The sequence below is a fragment of the Cherax quadricarinatus genome, chromosome 11, assembly GCF_038502225.1.
Source record: "Cherax quadricarinatus isolate ZL_2023a chromosome 11, ASM3850222v1, whole genome shotgun sequence".
Taxonomy (NCBI): Eukaryota; Metazoa; Arthropoda; class Malacostraca; order Decapoda; family Parastacidae; genus Cherax; species Cherax quadricarinatus.
This window is the reverse complement of record NC_091302.1, coordinates 137,848-142,847: the sequence shown is the minus strand read 5'-3', so window position 1 is coordinate 142,847 and position 5,000 is coordinate 137,848. Positions and strand designations below refer to the sequence as shown.

Here is a 5,000-nt window from a genome sequence, read left to right as displayed (position 1 = left end):
AATATTTGTAACTCTGTGATCGTGTTAATATTTGTAACTCTGTGATCGTGTTAATATTTGTAACTCTGTGATCGTGTTAATATTTGTAACTCTGTGATCATGTTAATATTTGTAACTCTGTGATCGTGTTAATATTTGTAACTCTGTGATCGTGTTAATATTTGTAACTCTGTGATCGTGTTAATATTTGTAACTCTGTGATCGTGTTAATATTTGTAACTCTGTGATCGTGTTAATATTTGTAACTCTGTGATCGTGTTAATATTTGTAACTCTGTGATCGTGTTAATATTTGTAACTCTGTGATCGTGTTAATATTTGTAACTCTGTGATCGTGTTAATATTTGTAACTCTGTGATCGTGTTAATATTTGTAACTCTGTGATCGTGTTAATATTTGTAACTCTGTGATCATGTTAATATTTGTAACTCTGTGATCGTGTTAATATTTGTAACTCTGTGATCGTGTTAATATTTGTAACTCTGTGATCGTGTTAATATTTGTAACTCTGTGATCGTGTTAATATTTGTAACTCTGTGATCTTTAATATTTGTAACTCTGTGATCGTGTTAATATTTGTAACTCTGTGATCATGTTAATATTTGTAACTCTGTGATCGTGTTAATATTTGTAACTCTGTGATCATGTTAATATTTGTAACTCTGTGGTCGTGTTAATATTTTTCATTTATAAAAGTGAAGGTACAGTTTCTATGTACTAATATTACTCTACTATTGCTATTACTACTGCTATTACTACGATTGTTGTTACTATTATTGCTACTTCTACTACCCCCTGCCTATCTGTATGGAAGTAGACAGTAGTAGTAGTAGTAGTAGTAGTAGTAGTAGTAGTAGTAGTAGTAGTAGTAGTAGTAATACTATTGCTACTACTACTACTACTAATAATAATAATAAACATCCTGCAGGTTGGTATTACTGGAAAATACAATATTTATCCCCTGGGATGAAAGCATCAGGGATATACACTCCAATATACACACGTATCTGTGAATATACACCGAGATATACACCTCTCGGTGTATAGTCAAAAAATGTATGTTTCGGGTTACTCTAAGAGGCTAATGAAAACTTCCTATATATTTATATATATATATATATATATATATATATATATATATATATATATATATATATATATATATATATATATATATATATATATATATATATATATATTATATATAAACAGTTTTATGGAATAATCATTCTGAAAGACGAGGCAGAAGCAGGTAGCATGGACATCCTGGACCCTGATGGGTGGGTATCTTGGACCCTGATGGGTGGGGATCCTGGACCCTGATGGGTGGGGATCCTGGACCCTGATGGGTGGGGATCCTGGACCCTGATGGGTGGGGATCCTGGACGCTGATGGGTGGGGATCCTGGACCCTGGTGGGTGGGGATCCTGGACCCTGATGGGTGGGGATCCTGGACCCTGATGGATGGGGATCCTGGATCCTGATGGGCGGGCATCCTGGACCCTGAGGGGTGGGGATCCTGGACCCTGGTGGGTGGGGATCCTGGACCCTGATGGGTGGGGATCTTGGACCCTGATGGGTGGGGATCCTGGACCCTGATGGGTGGGGATCCTGGACCCTGATGGGTGGGGATCCTGGACCCTGATGGGTGGGGATCCTGGACGCTGAGGGGTGGGGATCCTGGACCCTGGTGGGTGGGGATCCTGGACCCTGATGGGTGGGGATCCTGGACCCTGATGGATGGGGATCCTGGATCCTGATGGGCGGGCATCCTGGACCCTGAGGGGTGGGGATCCTGGACCCTGGTGGGTGGGGATCCTGGACCCTGATGGGTGGGGATCTTGGACCCTGATGGGTGGGGATCCTGGACCCTGATGGGTGGGGATCCTGGACCCTGATGGGTGGGGATCCTGGACCCTGATGGGTGGGGATCTTGGACCCTGATGGGTGGGGATCCTGGACCCTGATGGGTGGGGATCTTGGACCCTGATGGGTGGGGATCCTGGACCCTGATGGGTGGAACCTGGACCCTGATGGGTGGGGATCCTGGACCCTGATGGGTGGGGATCCTGGACCATGATGGGTGGGGATCCTGGACCCTGATGGGTGGGGATCCTGGACCCTGATGGGTGGGGATCCTGGACCCTGATGGGTGGGGATCCTGGACCCTGATGGGTGGGGATCCTGGACCCTGATGGGTGGGGATCCTGGACCCTGATGGGTGGGGATCCTGGACCCTGATGGGTGGGGATCCTGGACCCTGATGGGTGGGGATCTTGGACCCTGATGGGTGGGGATCCTGGACCCTGATGGGTGGGGATCCTGGACCCTGATGGGTGGGGATCCTGGACCCTGATGGGTGGGGATCCTGGACCCTGATGGGTGGGGATCCTGGACCCTGATGGGTGGGGATCTTGGACCCTGATGGGTGGGGATCCTGGACCCTGATGGGTGGGGATCCTGGACCCTGATGGGTGGGGATCCTGGACCCTGATGGGTGGGGATCCTGGACCCTGATGGGTGGGGATCCTGGACCCTGATGGGTGGGGATCCTGGACCCTGATGGGTGAGAATCCTGGACCCTGATGGGTGGGGATCCTGGACCCTGATGGGTGGGGATCCTGGACCCTGATGGGTGGGGATCCTGGACCCTGATGGGTGGGGATCCTGGACCCTGATGGGAGGGGATCCTGGACCCTGATGGGTGGGGATCCTGGACCCTGATGGATGGGGATCCTGGATCCTGATGGGTGGGGATCCTGGACCCTGAGGGGTGGGGATCCTGGACCCTGGTGGGTGGGGATCCTGGACCCTGATGGGTGGGGATCTTGGACCCTGATGGGTGGGGATCCTGGACCCTGACGGGTGGGGATCCTGGACCCTGATGGGTGGGGATCCTGGACCCTGATGGGTGGGGATCCTGGACGATGGGTGGGGATCCTGGACCCTGGGGTGGGGATCCTGGACCCTGATGGGTGGGGATCCTGGACCCTGATGGGTGGGGATCCTGGACCCTGATGGGTGGGGATCCTGGACCCTGATGGGTGGGGATCTTGGATACTGATGGGTGGGGATCCTGGACCCTGATGGGGTGGGGATCCTGGACCCTGATGTGGGTGGGGATCCTGGACCCTGATGGGTGGGGATCTTGGACCCTGATGGGTGGGGATCCTGGACCCTGATGGGTGGGGATCCTGGACCCTGATGGGTGGGGATCCTGGACGCTGATGGGTGGGGATCCTGGACCCTGATGGGTGGGGATCCTGGACCCTGATGGGTGGGGATCCTTGGACCCTGATGGGTGGGGATCCTGGACCCTGATGGGTGGGGATCCTGGACCCTGATGGGTGGGGATCCTGGACCCTGATGGGTGGGGATCCTGGACCATGATGGGTGGGGATCCTGGACCCTGATGGGTGGGGATCCTGGACCCTGATGGGTGGGGATCCTGGACCCTGATGGGTGGGGATCCTGGACCCTGATGGGTGGGGATCCTGGACCCTGATGGGTGGGGATCCTGGACCCTGATGGGTGGGGATCCTGGACCCTGATGGGTGGGGATCCTGGACCCTGATGGGTGGGGATCCTTGGACCCTGATGGGTGGGGATCCTGGACCCTGATGGGTGGGGGACCCTGATGGTTGGGGATCCTGGACCCTGATGGGTGGGGATCCTGGACCCTGATGGGTGGGGATCCTGGACCCTGATGGGTGGGGATCCTGGACCCTGATGGGTGGGGATCCTGGACCCAGATGGGTGGCGCTCCTGGACACTGATGGGTGGGGGACCCGGATGGGCGGGGATCCTGGACCCTGATGGGTGGGGATCCTGGACCCTGATGGGTGGGGATCCTGGACCCTGATGGGTGGGGATCCTGGACCCTGATGGGTGGGGATCCTGGACCCTGATGGGTGGGGATCCTGGACCCTGATGGGTGGGGATCCTGGACCCTGATGGGTGGGGATCCTGGACCCTGATGGGTGGGGATCCTGGACCCTGATGGGTGGGGATCCTGGACCCTGATGGGTGGGGATCCTGGACCCTGATGGGTGGGGATCCTGGACCCTGATGGGTGGGGATCCTGGACCCTGATGGGTGGGGATCCTGGACCCTGATGGGTGGGGATCCTGGACCCTGATGGGTGGGGATCCTGGACCCTGATGGGTGGGGATCCTGGACCCTGATGGGTGGGGATCCTGGACCCTGATGGGTGGGGATCCTGGACCCTGATGGGTGGGGATCCTGGACCCTGATGGGTGGGGATCCTGGACCCTGATGGGTGGGGATCCTGGACCCTGATGGGTGGGGATCCTGGACCCTGATGGGTGGGGATCCTGGACCCTGATGGGTGGGGATCCTGGACCCTGATGGGTGGGGATCCTGGACCCTGATGGGTGGGGATCCTGGACCCTGATGGGTGGGGATCCTGGACCCTGATGGGTGGGGATCCTGGACCCTGATGGGTGGGGATCCTGGACCCTGATGGGTGGGGATCCTGGACCCTGATGGGTGGGGATCCTGGACCCTGATGGGTGGGGATCTGGACCCTGATGGGTGGGGATCCTGGACCCTGATGGGTGGGGATCCTGGACCCTGCGGGGCGGGGATCCTGGACCCTGATGGGGGGGGATCCTGGACCCTGATGGGTGGGGATCCTGGACCCTGATGGGTGGGGATCCTGGACCCTGATGGGTGGGGATCCTGGACCCTGATGGGTGGGGATCCTGGACCCTGATGGGTGGGGATCCTGGACCCTGATGGGTGGGGATCCTGGACCCTGATGGGTGGGGATCCTGGACCCTGATGGGTGGGGATCCTGGACCCTGATGGGTGGGGATCCTGGACCCTGATGGGTGGGGATCCTGGACCCTGATGGGTGGGGATCCTGGACCCTGATGGGTGGGGATCCTGGACCCTGATGGGTGGGGATCCTGGACCCTGATGGGTGGGGATCCTGGACCCTGATGGGTGGGGATCCTGGACCCTGATGGGTGGGGATCC

At 56.0% G+C, this 5,000-nt stretch overlaps 1 protein-coding gene across 1 annotated transcript in view; it reads left to right on the top strand.

The window, feature by feature from the left end:
- LOC128687679 (transmembrane protein 72) overlaps nucleotides 1-5,000 on the top strand; it is an 88,870-nt gene that overhangs the window by 863 nt on the left and 83,007 nt on the right. The window lies entirely within an intron of this gene.